The following is a 16,503-nucleotide window of genomic DNA, read 5'->3' as shown; positions in this document are numbered from 1 at the left end:
CAGGCATGAATCCTGCGGCCCAGCTGGCGATTATCAGGCAGCTGAGCAGGCATGAATCCTGCGGCCCAGCTGGCGATTATCAGGCAGCTGAGCAGGCATGAATCCTGCGGCCCAGCTGGCGATTATCAGGCAGCTGAGCAGGCGCTGATCCCGCACCTCAGCAGGCACTGATCACGTGCCTGTCATGCAGTGATCAGGTGACTGAGAGGCGCTGATCATGTGACTGCTCATGTGCTGATCAGGTAGCTCTCCTGCACGGATCATGTGCCTCAGCAGGCAAGAATCAAGCAGCTGAGCAGGCATGAATCCTGCGGCCCAGCTGGCGATTATCAGGCAGCTGAGCAGGCATGAATCCTGCGGCCCAGCTGGCGATTATCAGGCAGCTGAGCAGGCATGAATCCTGCGGCCCAGCTGGCGATTATCAGGCAGCTGAGCAGGCATGAATCCTGCGGCCCAGCTGGCGATTATCAGGCAGCTGAGCAGGCATGAATCCTGCGGCCCAGCTGGCGATTATCAGGCAGCTGAGCAGGCATGAATCCTGCGGCCCAGCTGGCGATTATCAGGCAGCTGAGCAGGCGCTGATCCCGCACCTCAGCAGGCACTGATCACGTGCCTGTCATGCAGTGATCAGGTGACTGAGAGGCGCTGATCATGTGACTGCTCATGTGCTGATCAGGTAGCTCTCCTGCACGGATCATGTGCCTCAGCAGGCAAGAATCAAGCAGCTGAGCAGGCATGAATCCTGCGGCCCAGCTGGCGATTATCAGGCAGCTGAGCAGGCATGAATCCTGCGGCCCAGCTGGCGATTATCAGGCAGCTGAGCAGGCATGAATCCTGCGGCCCAGCTGGCGATTATCAGGCAGCTGAGCAGGCATGAATCCTGCGGCCCAGCTGGCGATTATCAGGCAGCTGAGCAGGCATGAATCCTGCGGCCCAGCTGGCGATTATCAGGCAGCTGAGCAGGCATGAATCCTGCGGCCCAGCTGGCGATTATCAGGCAGCTGAGCAGGCATGAATCCTGCGGCCCAGCTGGCGATTATCAGGCAGCTGAGCAGGCATGAATCCTGCGGCCCAGCTGGCGATTATCAGGCAGCTGAGCAGGCATGAATCCTGCGGCCCAGCTGGCGATTATCAGGCAGCTGAGCAGGCATGAATCCTGCGGCCCAGCTGGCGATTATCAGGCAGCTGAGCAGGCGCTGATCCCGCACCTCAGCAGGCACTGATCACGTGCCTGTCATGCAGTGATCAGGTGACTGAGAGGCGCTGATCATGTGACTGCTCATGTGCTGATCAGGTAGCTCTCCTGCACGGATCATGTGCCTCAGCAGGCAAGAATCAAGCAGCTGAGCAGGCATGAATCCTGCGGCCCAGCTGGCGATTATCAGGCAGCTGAGCAGGCATGAATCCTGCGGCCCAGCTGGCGATTATCAGGCAGCTGAGCAGGCATGAATCCTGCGGCCCAGCTGGCGATTATCAGGCAGCTGAGCAGGCATGAATCCTGCGGCCCAGCTGGCGATTATCAGGCAGCTGAGCAGGCATGAATCCTGCGGCCCAGCTGGCGATTATCAGGCAGCTGAGCAGGCGCTGATCCCGCACCTCAGCAGGCACTGATCACGTGCCTGTCATGCAGTGATCAGGTGACTGAGAGGCGCTGATCATGTGACTGCTCATGTGCTGATCAGGTAGCTCTCCTGCACGGATCATGTGCCTCAGCAGGCAAGAATCAAGCAGCTGAGCAGGCATGAATCCTGCGGCCCAGCTGGCGATTATCAGGCAGCTGAGCAGGCATGAATCCTGCGGCCCAGCTGGCGATTATCAGGCAGCTGAGCAGGCATGAATCCTGCGGCCCAGCTGGCGATTATCAGGCAGCTGAGCAGGCGCTGATCCCGCACCTCAGCAGGCACTGATCACGTGCCTGTCATGCAGTGATCAGGTGACTGAGAGGCGCTGATCATGTGACTGCTCATGTGCTGATCAGGTAGCTCTCCTGCACGGATCATGTGCCTCAGCAGGCAAGAATCAAGCAGCTGAGCAGGCATGAATCCTGCGGCCCAGCTGGCGATTATCAGGCAGCTGAGCAGGCATGAATCCTGCGGCCCAGCTGGCGATTATCAGGCAGCTGAGCAGGCATGAATCCTGCGGCCCAGCTGGCGATTATCAGGCAGCTGAGCAGGCGCTGATCCCGCACCTCAGCAGGCACTGATCACGTGCCTGTCATGCAGTGATCAGGTGACTGAGAGGCGCTGATCATGTGACTGCTCATGTGCTGATCAGGTAGCTCTCCTGCACGGATCATGTGCCTCAGCAGGCAAGAATCAAGCAGCTGAGCAGGCATGAATCCTGCGGCCCAGCTGGCGATTATCAGGCAGCTGAGCAGGCATGAATCCTGCGGCCCAGCTGGCGATTATCAGGCAGCTGAGCAGGCATGAATCCTGCGGCCCAGCTGGCGATTATCAGGCAGCTGAGCAGGCATGAATCCTGCGGCCCAGCTGGCGATTATCAGGCAGCTGAGCAGGCATGAATCCTGCGGCCCAGCTGGCGATTATCAGGCAGCTGAGCAGGCGCTGATCCCGCACCTCAGCAGGCACTGATCACGTGCCTGTCATGCAGTGATCAGGTGACTGAGAGGCGCTGATCATGTGACTGCTCATGTGCTGATCAGGTAGCTCTCCTGCACGGATCATGTGCCTCAGCAGGCAAGAATCAAGCAGCTGAGCAGGCATGAATCCTGCGGCCCAGCTGGCGATTATCAGGCAGCTGAGCAGGCATGAATCCTGCGGCCCAGCTGGCGATTATCAGGCAGCTGAGCAGGCATGAATCCTGCGGCCCAGCTGGCGATTATCAGGCAGCTGAGCAGGCATGAATCCTGCGGCCCAGCTGGCGATTATCAGGCAGCTGAGCAGGCATGAATCCTGCGGCCCAGCTGGCGATTATCAGGCAGCTGAGCAGGCATGAATCCTGCGGCCCAGCTGGCGATTATCAGGCAGCTGAGCAGGCATGAATCCTGCGGCCCAGCTGGCGATTATCAGGCAGCTGAGCAGGCATGAATCCTGCGGCCCAGCTGGCGATTATCAGGCAGCTGAGCAGGCATGAATCCTGCGGCCCAGCTGGCGATTATCAGGCAGCTGAGCAGGCATGAATCCTGCGGCCCAGCTGGCGATTATCAGGCAGCTGAGCAGGCATGAATCCTGCGGCCCAGCTGGCGATTATCAGGCAGCTGAGCAGGCATGAATCCTGCGGCCCAGCTGGCGATTATCAGGCAGCTGAGCAGGCATGAATCCTGCGGCCCAGCTGGCGATTATCAGGCAGCTGAGCAGGCATGAATCCTGCGGCCCAGCTGGCGATTATCAGGCAGCTGAGCAGGCATGAATCCTGCGGCCCAGCTGGCGATTATCAGGCAGCTGAGCAGGCATGAATCCTGCGGCCCAGCTGGCGATTATCAGGCAGCTGAGCAGGCATGAATCCTGCGGCCCAGCTGGCGATTATCAGGCAGCTGAGCAGGCATGAATCCTGCGGCCCAGCTGGCGATTATCAGGCAGCTGAGCAGGCATGAATCCTGCGGCCCAGCTGGCGATTATCAGGCAGCTGAGCAGGCGCTGATCCCGCACCTCAGCAGGCACTGATCACGTGCCTGTCATGCAGTGATCAGGTGACTGAGAGGCGCTGATCATGTGACTGCTCATGTGCTGATCAGGTAGCTCTCCTGCACGGATCATGTGCCTCAGCAGGCAAGAATCAAGCAGCTGAGCAGGCATGAATCCTGCGGCCCAGCTGGCGATTATCAGGCAGCTGAGCAGGCATGAATCCTGCGGCCCAGCTGGCGATTATCAGGCAGCTGAGCAGGCATGAATCCTGCGGCCCAGCTGGCGATTATCAGGCAGCTGAGCAGGCATGAATCCTGCGGCCCAGCTGGCGATTATCAGGCAGCTGAGCAGGCATGAATCCTGCGGCCCAGCTGGCGATTATCAGGCAGCTGAGCAGGCGCTGATCCCGCACCTCAGCAGGCACTGATCACGTGCCTGTCATGCAGTGATCAGGTGACTGAGAGGCGCTGATCATGTGACTGCTCATGTGCTGATCAGGTAGCTCTCCTGCACGGATCATGTGCCTCAGCAGGCAAGAATCAAGCAGCTGAGCAGGCATGAATCCTGCGGCCCAGCTGGCGATTATCAGGCAGCTGAGCAGGCATGAATCCTGCGGCCCAGCTGGCGATTATCAGGCAGCTGAGCAGGCATGAATCCTGCGGCCCAGCTGGCGATTATCAGGCAGCTGAGCAGGCATGAATCCTGCGGCCCAGCTGGCGATTATCAGGCAGCTGAGCAGGCATGAATCCTGCGGCCCAGCTGGCGATTATCAGGCAGCTGAGCAGGCATGAATCCTGCGGCCCAGCTGGCGATTATCAGGCAGCTGAGCAGGCATGAATCCTGCGGCCCAGCTGGCGATTATCAGGCAGCTGAGCAGGCATGAATCCTGCGGCCCAGCTGGCGATTATCAGGCAGCTGAGCAGGCATGAATCCTGCGGCCCAGCTGGCGATTATCAGGCAGCTGAGCAGGCGCTGATCCCGCACCTCAGCAGGCACTGATCACGTGCCTGTCATGCAGTGATCAGGTGACTGAGAGGCGCTGATCATGTGACTGCTCATGTGCTGATCAGGTAGCTCTCCTGCACGGATCATGTGCCTCAGCAGGCAAGAATCAAGCAGCTGAGCAGGCATGAATCCTGCGGCCCAGCTGGCGATTATCAGGCAGCTGAGCAGGCATGAATCCTGCGGCCCAGCTGGCGATTATCAGGCAGCTGAGCAGGCATGAATCCTGCGGCCCAGCTGGCGATTATCAGGCAGCTGAGCAGGCATGAATCCTGCGGCCCAGCTGGCGATTATCAGGCAGCTGAGCAGGCATGAATCCTGCGGCCCAGCTGGCGATTATCAGGCAGCTGAGCAGGCATGAATCCTGCGGCCCAGCTGGCGATTATCAGGCAGCTGAGCAGGCATGAATCCTGCGGCCCAGCTGGCGATTATCAGGCAGCTGAGCAGGCGCTGATCCCGCACCTCAGCAGGCACTGATCACGTGCCTGTCATGCAGTGATCAGGTGACTGAGAGGCGCTGATCATGTGACTGCTCATGTGCTGATCAGGTAGCTCTCCTGCACGGATCATGTGCCTCAGCAGGCAAGAATCAAGCAGCTGAGCAGGCATGAATCCTGCGGCCCAGCTGGCGATTATCAGGCAGCTGAGCAGGCATGAATCCTGCGGCCCAGCTGGCGATTATCAGGCAGCTGAGCAGGCATGAATCCTGCGGCCCAGCTGGCGATTATCAGGCAGCTGAGCAGGCATGAATCCTGCGGCCCAGCTGGCGATTATCAGGCAGCTGAGCAGGCATGAATCCTGCGGCCCAGCTGGCGATTATCAGGCAGCTGAGCAGGCATGAATCCTGCGGCCCAGCTGGCGATTATCAGGCAGCTGAGCAGGCGCTGATCCCGCACCTCAGCAGGCACTGATCACGTGCCTGTCATGCAGTGATCAGGTGACTGAGAGGCGCTGATCATGTGACTGCTCATGTGCTGATCAGGTAGCTCTCCTGCACGGATCATGTGCCTCAGCAGGCAAGAATCAAGCAGCTGAGCAGGCATGAATCCTGCGGCCCAGCTGGCGATTATCAGGCAGCTGAGCAGGCATGAATCCTGCGGCCCAGCTGGCGATTATCAGGCAGCTGAGCAGGCATGAATCCTGCGGCCCAGCTGGCGATTATCAGGCAGCTGAGCAGGCATGAATCCTGCGGCCCAGCTGGCGATTATCAGGCAGCTGAGCAGGCATGAATCCTGCGGCCCAGCTGGCGATTATCAGGCAGCTGAGCAGGCATGAATCCTGCGGCCCAGCTGGCGATTATCAGGCAGCTGAGCAGGCATGAATCCTGCGGCCCAGCTGGCGATTATCAGGCAGCTGAGCAGGCATGAATCCTGCGGCCCAGCTGGCGATTATCAGGCAGCTGAGCAGGCATGAATCCTGCGGCCCAGCTGGCGATTATCAGGCAGCTGAGCAGGCATGAATCCTGCGGCCCAGCTGGCGATTATCAGGCAGCTGAGCAGGCATGAATCCTGCGGCCCAGCTGGCGATTATCAGGCAGCTGAGCAGGCATGAATCCTGCGGCCCAGCTGGCGATTATCAGGCAGCTGAGCAGGCATGAATCCTGCGGCCCAGCTGGCGATTATCAGGCAGCTGAGCAGGCATGAATCCTGCGGCCCAGCTGGCGATTATCAGGCAGCTGAGCAGGCATGAATCCTGCGGCCCAGCTGGCGATTATCAGGCAGCTGAGCAGGCATGAATCCTGCGGCCCAGCTGGCGATTATCAGGCAGCTGAGCAGGCATGAATCCTGCGGCCCAGCTGGCGATTATCAGGCAGCTGAGCAGGCATGAATCCTGCGGCCCAGCTGGCGATTATCAGGCAGCTGAGCAGGCATGAATCCTGCGGCCCAGCTGGCGATTATCAGGCAGCTGAGCAGGCATGAATCCTGCGGCCCAGCTGGCGATTATCAGGCAGCTGAGCAGGCATGAATCCTGCGGCCCAGCTGGCGATTATCAGGCAGCTGAGCAGGCGCTGATCCCGCACCTCAGCAGGCACTGATCACGTGCCTGTCATGCAGTGATCAGGTGACTGAGAGGCGCTGATCATGTGACTGCTCATGTGCTGATCAGGTAGCTCTCCTGCACGGATCATGTGCCTCAGCAGGCAAGAATCAAGCAGCTGAGCAGGCATGAATCCTGCGGCCCAGCTGGCGATTATCAGGCAGCTGAGCAGGCATGAATCCTGCGGCCCAGCTGGCGATTATCAGGCAGCTGAGCAGGCATGAATCCTGCGGCCCAGCTGGCGATTATCAGGCAGCTGAGCAGGCATGAATCCTGCGGCCCAGCTGGCGATTATCAGGCAGCTGAGCAGGCATGAATCCTGCGGCCCAGCTGGCGATTATCAGGCAGCTGAGCAGGCATGAATCCTGCGGCCCAGCTGGCGATTATCAGGCAGCTGAGCAGGCGCTGATCCCGCACCTCAGCAGGCACTGATCACGTGCCTGTCATGCAGTGATCAGGTGACTGAGAGGCGCTGATCATGTGACTGCTCATGTGCTGATCAGGTAGCTCTCCTGCACGGATCATGTGCCTCAGCAGGCAAGAATCAAGCAGCTGAGCAGGCATGAATCCTGCGGCCCAGCTGGCGATTATCAGGCAGCTGAGCAGGCATGAATCCTGCGGCCCAGCTGGCGATTATCAGGCAGCTGAGCAGGCATGAATCCTGCGGCCCAGCTGGCGATTATCAGGCAGCTGAGCAGGCATGAATCCTGCGGCCCAGCTGGCGATTATCAGGCAGCTGAGCAGGCATGAATCCTGCGGCCCAGCTGGCGATTATCAGGCAGCTGAGCAGGCGCTGATCCCGCACCTCAGCAGGCACTGATCACGTGCCTGTCATGCAGTGATCAGGTGACTGAGAGGCGCTGATCATGTGACTGCTCATGTGCTGATCAGGTAGCTCTCCTGCACGGATCATGTGCCTCAGCAGGCAAGAATCAAGCAGCTGAGCAGGCATGAATCCTGCGGCCCAGCTGGCGATTATCAGGCAGCTGAGCAGGCATGAATCCTGCGGCCCAGCTGGCGATTATCAGGCAGCTGAGCAGGCATGAATCCTGCGGCCCAGCTGGCGATTATCAGGCAGCTGAGCAGGCATGAATCCTGCGGCCCAGCTGGCGATTATCAGGCAGCTGAGCAGGCATGAATCCTGCGGCCCAGCTGGCGATTATCAGGCAGCTGAGCAGGCATGAATCCTGCGGCCCAGCTGGCGATTATCAGGCAGCTGAGCAGGCATGAATCCTGCGGCCCAGCTGGCGATTATCAGGCAGCTGAGCAGGCATGAATCCTGCGGCCCAGCTGGCGATTATCAGGCAGCTGAGCAGGCATGAATCCTGCGGCCCAGCTGGCGATTATCAGGCAGCTGAGCAGGCATGAATCCTGCGGCCCAGCTGGCGATTATCAGGCAGCTGAGCAGGCATGAATCCTGCGGCCCAGCTGGCGATTATCAGGCAGCTGAGCAGGCATGAATCCTGCGGCCCAGCTGGCGATTATCAGGCAGCTGAGCAGGCATGAATCCTGCGGCCCAGCTGGCGATTATCAGGCAGCTGAGCAGGCATGAATCCTGCGGCCCAGCTGGCGATTATCAGGCAGCTGAGCAGGCATGAATCCTGCGGCCCAGCTGGCGATTATCAGGCAGCTGAGCAGGCATGAATCCTGCGGCCCAGCTGGCGATTATCAGGCAGCTGAGCAGGCATGAATCCTGCGGCCCAGCTGGCGATTATCAGGCAGCTGAGCAGGCATGAATCCTGCGGCCCAGCTGGCGATTATCAGGCAGCTGAGCAGGCATGAATCCTGCGGCCCAGCTGGCGATTATCAGGCAGCTGAGCAGGCGCTGATCCCGCACCTCAGCAGGCACTGATCACGTGCCTGTCATGCAGTGATCAGGTGACTGAGAGGCGCTGATCATGTGACTGCTCATGTGCTGATCAGGTAGCTCTCCTGCACGGATCATGTGCCTCAGCAGGCAAGAATCAAGCAGCTGAGCAGGCATGAATCCTGCGGCCCAGCTGGCGATTATCAGGCAGCTGAGCAGGCATGAATCCTGCGGCCCAGCTGGCGATTATCAGGCAGCTGAGCAGGCATGAATCCTGCGGCCCAGCTGGCGATTATCAGGCAGCTGAGCAGGCATGAATCCTGCGGCCCAGCTGGCGATTATCAGGCAGCTGAGCAGGCATGAATCCTGCGGCCCAGCTGGCGATTATCAGGCAGCTGAGCAGGCGCTGATCCCGCACCTCAGCAGGCACTGATCACGTGCCTGTCATGCAGTGATCAGGTGACTGAGAGGCGCTGATCATGTGACTGCTCATGTGCTGATCAGGTAGCTCTCCTGCACAATCATGTGCCTCAGCAGGCAAGAATCAAGCAGCTGAGCAGGCATGAATCCTGCGGCCCAGCTGGCGATTATCAGGCAGCTGAGCAGGCATGAATCCTGCGGCCCAGCTGGCGATTATCAGGCAGCTGAGCAGGCATGAATCCTGCGGCCCAGCTGGCGATTATCAGGCAGCTGAGCAGGCATGAATCCTGCGGCCCAGCTGGCGATTATCAGGCAGCTGAGCAGGCATGAATCCTGCGGCCCAGCTGGCGATTATCAGGCAGCTGAGCAGGCATGAATCCTGCGGCCCAGCTGGCGATTATCAGGCAGCTGAGCAGGCATGAATCCTGCGGCCCAGCTGGCGATTATCAGGCAGCTGAGCAGGCATGAATCCTGCGGCCCAGCTGGCGATTATCAGGCAGCTGAGCAGGCGCTGATCCCGCACTCAGCAGGCACTGATCACGTGCCTGTCATGCAGTGATCAGGTGACTGAGAGGCGCTGATCATGTGACTGCTCATGTGCTGATCAGGTAGCTCTCCTGCACGGATCATGTGCCTCAGCAGGCAAGAATCAAGCAGCTGAGCAGGCATGAATCCTGCGGCCCAGCTGGCGATTATCAGGCAGCTGAGCAGGCATGAATCCTGCGGCCCAGCTGGCGATTATCAGGCAGCTGAGCAGGCATGAATCCTGCGGCCCAGCTGGCGATTATCAGGCAGCTGAGCAGGCATGAATCCTGCGGCCCAGCTGGCGATTATCAGGCAGCTGAGCAGGCATGAATCCTGCGGCCCAGCTGGCGATTATCAGGCAGCTGAGCAGGCATGAATCCTGCGGCCCAGCTGGCGATTATCAGGCAGCTGAGCAGGCATGAATCCTGCGGCCCAGCTGGCGATTATCAGGCAGCTGAGCAGGCGCTGATCCCGCACCTCAGCAGGCACTGATCACGTGCCTGTCATGCAGTGATCAGGTGACTGAGAGGCGCTGATCATGTGACTGCTCATGTGCTGATCAGGTAGCTCTCCTGCACGGATCATGTGCCTCAGCAGGCAAGAATCAAGCAGCTGAGCAGGCATGAATCCTGCGGCCCAGCTGGCGATTATCAGGCAGCTGAGCAGGCATGAATCCTGCGGCCCAGCTGGCGATTATCAGGCAGCTGAGCAGGCATGAATCCTGCGGCCCAGCTGGCGATTATCAGGCAGCTGAGCAGGCATGAATCCTGCGGCCCAGCTGGCGATTATCAGGCAGCTGAGCAGGCATGAATCCTGCGGCCCAGCTGGCGATTATCAGGCAGCTGAGCAGGCATGAATCCTGCGGCCCAGCTGGCGATTATCAGGCAGCTGAGCAGGCGCTGATCCCGCACCCAGCAGGCACTGATCACGTGCCTGTCATGCAGTGATCAGGTGACTGAGAGGCGCTGATCATGTGACTGCTCATGTGCTGATCAGGTAGCTCTCCTGCACGGATCATGTGCCTCAGCAGGCAAGAATCAAGCAGCTGAGCAGGCATGAATCCTGCGGCCCAGCTGGCGATTATCAGGCAGCTGAGCAGGCATGAATCCTGCGGCCCAGCTGGCGATTATCAGGCAGCTGAGCAGGCATGAATCCTGCGGCCCAGCTGGCGATTATCAGGCAGCTGAGCAGGCATGAATCCTGCGGCCCAGCTGGCGATTATCAGGCAGCTGAGCAGGCATGAATCCTGCGGCCCAGCTGGCGATTATCAGGCAGCTGAGCAGGCGCTGATCCCGCACCTCAGCAGGCACTGATCACGTGCCTGTCATGCAGTGATCAGGTGACTGAGAGGCGCTGATCATGTGACTGCTCATGTGCTGATCAGGTAGCTCTCCTGCACGGATCATGTGCCTCAGCAGGCAAGAATCAAGCAGCTGAGCAGGCATGAATCCTGCGGCCCAGCTGGCGATTATCAGGCAGCTGAGCAGGCATGAATCCTGCGGCCCAGCTGGCGATTATCAGGCAGCTGAGCAGGCATGAATCCTGCGGCCCAGCTGGCGATTATCAGGCAGCTGAGCAGGCATGAATCCTGCGGCCCAGCTGGCGATTATCAGGCAGCTGAGCAGGCATGAATCCTGCGGCCCAGCTGGCGATTATCAGGCAGCTGAGCAGGCATGAATCCTGCGGCCCAGCTGGCGATTATCAGGCAGCTGAGCAGGCATGAATCCTGCGGCCCAGCTGGCGATTATCAGGCAGCTGAGCAGGCATGAATCCTGCGGCCCAGCTGGCGATTATCAGGCAGCTGAGCAGGCATGAATCCTGCGGCCCAGCTGGCGATTATCAGGCAGCTGAGCAGGCATGAATCCTGCGGCCCAGCTGGCGATTATCAGGCAGCTGAGCAGGCATGAATCCTGCGGCCCAGCTGGCGATTATCAGGCAGCTGAGCAGGCATGAATCCTGCGGCCCAGCTGGCGATTATCAGGCAGCTGAGCAGGCATGAATCCTGCGGCCCAGCTGGCGATTATCAGGCAGCTGAGCAGGCATGAATCCTGCGGCCCAGCTGGCGATTATCAGGCAGCTGAGCAGGCATGAATCCTGCGGCCCAGCTGGCGATTATCAGGCAGCTGAGCAGGCATGAATCCTGCGGCCCAGCTGGCGATTATCAGGCAGCTGAGCAGGCATGAATCCTGCGGCCCAGCTGGCGATTATCAGGCAGCTGAGCAGGCATGAATCCTGCGGCCCAGCTGGCGATTATCAGGCAGCTGAGCAGGCATGAATCCTGCGGCCCAGCTGGCGATTATCAGGCAGCTGAGCAGGCGCTGATCCCGCACCTCAGCAGGCACTGATCACGTGCCTGTCATGCAGTGATCAGGTGACTGAGAGGCGCTGATCATGTGACTGCTCATGTGCTGATCAGGTAGCTCTCCTGCACGGATCATGTGCCTCAGCAGGCAAGAATCAAGCAGCTGAGCAGGCATGAATCCTGCGGCCCAGCTGGCGATTATCAGGCAGCTGAGCAGGCATGAATCCTGCGGCCCAGCTGGCGATTATCAGGCAGCTGAGCAGGCATGAATCCTGCGGCCCAGCTGGCGATTATCAGGCAGCTGAGCAGGCATGAATCCTGCGGCCCAGCTGGCGATTATCAGGCAGCTGAGCAGGCATGAATCCTGCGGCCCAGCTGGCGATTATCAGGCAGCTGAGCAGGCATGAATCCTGCGGCCCAGCTGGCGATTATCAGGCAGCTGAGCAGGCGCTGATCCCGCACCTAGCAGGCACTGATCACGTGCCTGTCATGCAGTGATCAGGTGACTGAGAGGCGCTGATCATGTGACTGCTCATGTGCTGATCAGGTAGCTCTCCTGCACGGATCATGTGCCTCAGCAGGCAAGAATCAAGCAGCTGAGCAGGCATGAATCCTGCGGCCCAGCTGGCGATTATCAGGCAGCTGAGCAGGCATGAATCCTGCGGCCCAGCTGGCGATTATCAGGCAGCTGAGCAGGCATGAATCCTGCGGCCCAGCTGGCGATTATCAGGCAGCTGAGCAGGCATGAATCCTGCGGCCCAGCTGGCGATTATCAGGCAGCTGAGCAGGCATGAATCCTGCGGCCCAGCTGGCGATTATCAGGCAGCTGAGCAGGCGCTGATCCCGCACCTCAGCAGGCACTGATCACGTGCCTGTCATGCAGTGATCAGGTGACTGAGAGGCGCTGATCATGTGACTGCTCATGTGCTGATCAGGTAGCTCTCCTGCACGGATCATGTGCCTCAGCAGGCAAGAATCAAGCAGCTGAGCAGGCATGAATCCTGCGGCCCAGCTGGCGATTATCAGGCAGCTGAGCAGGCATGAATCCTGCGGCCCAGCTGGCGATTATCAGGCAGCTGAGCAGGCATGAATCCTGCGGCCCAGCTGGCGATTATCAGGCAGCTGAGCAGGCATGAATCCTGCGGCCCAGCTGGCGATTATCAGGCAGCTGAGCAGGCATGAATCCTGCGGCCCAGCTGGCGATTATCAGGCAGCTGAGCAGGCATGAATCCTGCGGCCCAGCTGGCGATTATCAGGCAGCTGAGCAGGCATGAATCCTGCGGCCCAGCTGGCGATTATCAGGCAGCTGAGCAGGCATGAATCCTGCGGCCCAGCTGGCGATTATCAGGCAGCTGAGCAGGCATGAATCCTGCGGCCCAGCTGGCGATTATCAGGCAGCTGAGCAGGCATGAATCCTGCGGCCCAGCTGGCGATTATCAGGCAGCTGAGCAGGCGCTGATCCCGCACCTCAGCAGGCACTGATCACGTGCCTGTCATGCAGTGATCAGGTGACTGAGAGGCGCTGATCATGTGACTGCTCATGTGCTGATCAGGTAGCTCTCCTGCACGGATCATGTGCCTCAGCAGGCAAGAATCAAGCAGCTGAGCAGGCATGAATCCTGCGGCCCAGCTGGCGATTATCAGGCAGCTGAGCAGGCATGAATCCTGCGGCCCAGCTGGCGATTATCAGGCAGCTGAGCAGGCATGAATCCTGCGGCCCAGCTGGCGATTATCAGGCAGCTGAGCAGGCATGAATCCTGCGGCCCAGCTGGCGATTATCAGGCAGCTGAGCAGGCATGAATCCTGCGGCCCAGCTGGCGATTATCAGGCAGCTGAGCAGGCATGAATCCTGCGGCCCAGCTGGCGATTATCAGGCAGCTGAGCAGGCGCTGATCCCGCACCTCAGCAGGCACTGATCACGTGCCTGTCATGCAGTGATCAGGTGACTGAGAGGCGCTGATCATGTGACTGCTCATGTGCTGATCAGGTAGCTCTCCTGCACGGATCATGTGCCTCAGCAGGCAAGAATCAAGCAGCTGAGCAGGCATGAATCCTGCGGCCCAGCTGGCGATTATCAGGCAGCTGAGCAGGCATGAATCCTGCGGCCCAGCTGGCGATTATCAGGCAGCTGAGCAGGCATGAATCCTGCGGCCCAGCTGGCGATTATCAGGCAGCTGAGCAGGCATGAATCCTGCGGCCCAGCTGGCGATTATCAGGCAGCTGAGCAGGCATGAATCCTGCGGCCCAGCTGGCGATTATCAGGCAGCTGAGCAGGCGCTGATCCCGCACCTCAGCAGGCACTGATCACGTGCCTGTCATGCAGTGATCAGGTGACTGAGAGGCGCTGATCATGTGACTGCTCATGTGCTGATCAGGTAGCTCTCCTGCACGGATCATGTGCCTCAGCAGGCAAGAATCAAGCAGCTGAGCAGGCATGAATCCTGCGGCCCAGCTGGCGATTATCAGGCAGCTGAGCAGGCATGAATCCTGCGGCCCAGCTGGCGATTATCAGGCAGCTGAGCAGGCATGAATCCTGCGGCCCAGCTGGCGATTATCAGGCAGCTGAGCAGGCATGAATCCTGCGGCCCAGCTGGCGATTATCAGGCAGCTGAGCAGGCATGAATCCTGCGGCCCAGCTGGCGATTATCAGGCAGCTGAGCAGGCATGAATCCTGCGGCCCAGCTGGCGATTATCAGGCAGCTGAGCAGGCATGAATCCTGCGGCCCAGCTGGCGATTATCAGGCAGCTGAGCAGGCATGAATCCTGCGGCCCAGCTGGCGATTATCAGGCAGCTGAGCAGGCATGAATCCTGCGGCCCAGCTGGCGATTATCAGGCAGCTGAGCAGGCATGAATCCTGCGGCCCAGCTGGCGATTATCAGGCAGCTGAGCAGGCATGAATCCTGCGGCCCAGCTGGCGATTATCAGGCAGCTGAGCAGGCATGAATCCTGCGGCCCAGCTGGCGATTATCAGGCAGCTGAGCAGGCATGAATCCTGCGGCCCAGCTGGCGATTATCAGGCAGCTGAGCAGGCATGAATCCTGCGGCCCAGCTGGCGATTATCAGGCAGCTGAGCAGGCATGAATCCTGCGGCCCAGCTGGCGATTATCAGGCAGCTGAGCAGGCATGAATCCTGCGGCCCAGCTGGCGATTATCAGGCAGCTGAGCAGGCATGAATCCTGCGGCCCAGCTGGCGATTATCAGGCAGCTGAGCAGGCATGAATCCTGCGGCCCAGCTGGCGATTATCAGGCAGCTGAGCAGGCATGAATCCTGCGGCCCAGCTGGCGATTATCAGGCAGCTGAGCAGGCGCTGATCCCGCACCTCAGCAGGCACTGATCACGTGCCTGTCATGCAGTGATCAGGTGACTGAGAGGCGCTGATCATGTGACTGCTCATGTGCTGATCAGGTAGCTCTCCTGCACGGATCATGTGCCTCAGCAGGCAAGAATCAAGCAGCTGAGCAGGCATGAATCCTGCGGCCCAGCTGGCGATTATCAGGCAGCTGAGCAGGCATGAATCCTGCGGCCCAGCTGGCGATTATCAGGCAGCTGAGCAGGCATGAATCCTGCGGCCCAGCTGGCGATTATCAGGCAGCTGAGCAGGCATGAATCCTGCGGCCCAGCTGGCGATTATCAGGCAGCTGAGCAGGCATGAATCCTGCGGCCCAGCTGGCGATTATCAGGCAGCTGAGCAGGCGCTGATCCCGCACCTCAGCAGGCACTGATCACGTGCCTGTCATGCAGTGATCAGGTGACTGAGAGGCGCTGATCATGTGACTGCTCATGTGCTGATCAGGTAGCTCTCCTGCACAATCATGTGCCTCAGCAGGCAAGAATCAAGCAGCTGAGCAGGCATGAATCCTGCGGCCCAGCTGGCGATTATCAGGCAGCTGAGCAGGCATGAATCCTGCGGCCCAGCTGGCGATTATCAGGCAGCTGAGCAGGCATGAATCCTGCGGCCCAGCTGGCGATTATCAGGCAGCTGAGCAGGCATGAATCCTGCGGCCCAGCTGGCGATTATCAGGCAGCTGAGCAGGCATGAATCCTGCGGCCCAGCTGGCGATTATCAGGCAGCTGAGCAGGCATGAATCCTGCGGCCCAGCTGGCGATTATCAGGCAGCTGAGCAGGCATGAATCCTGCGGCCCAGCTGGCGATTATCAGGCAGCTGAGCAGGCATGAATCCTGCGGCCCAGCTGGCGATTATCAGGCAGCTGAGCAGGCGCTGATCCCGCACCTCAGCAGGCACTGATCACGTGCCTGTCATGCAGTGATCAGGTGACTGAGAGGCGCTGATCATGTGACTGCTCATGTGCTGATCAGGTAGCTCTCCTGCACGGATCATGTGCCTCAGCAGGCAAGAATCAAGCAGCTGAGCAGGCATGAATCCTGCGGCCCAGCTGGCGATTATCAGGCAGCTGAGCAGGCATGAATCCTGCGGCCCAGCTGGCGATTATCAGGCAGCTGAGCAGGCATGAATCCTGCGGCCCAGCTGGCGATTATCAGGCAGCTGAGCAGGCATGAATCCTGCGGCCCAGCTGGCGATTATCAGGCAGCTGAGCAGGCATGAATCCTGCGGCCCAGCTGGCGATTATCAGGCAGCTGAGCAGGCATGAATCCTGCGGCCCAGCTGGCGATTATCAGGCAGCTGAGCAGGCATGAATCCTGCGGCCCAGCTGGCGATTATCAGGCAGCTGAGCAGGCGCTGATCCCGCACCTCAGCAGGCACTGATCACGTGCCTGTCATGCAGTGATCAGGTGACTGAGAGGCGCTGATCATGTGACTGCTCATGTGCTGATCAGGTAGCTCTCCTGCACGGATCATGTGC

Source organism: Bos javanicus, unplaced genomic scaffold (assembly GCF_032452875.1).
Source record: "Bos javanicus breed banteng unplaced genomic scaffold, ARS-OSU_banteng_1.0 tig00002723_1, whole genome shotgun sequence".
Lineage (NCBI taxonomy): Eukaryota > Metazoa > Chordata > Mammalia > Artiodactyla > Bovidae > Bos > Bos javanicus.
Note: the sequence above shows the minus strand (reverse complement) of the source record.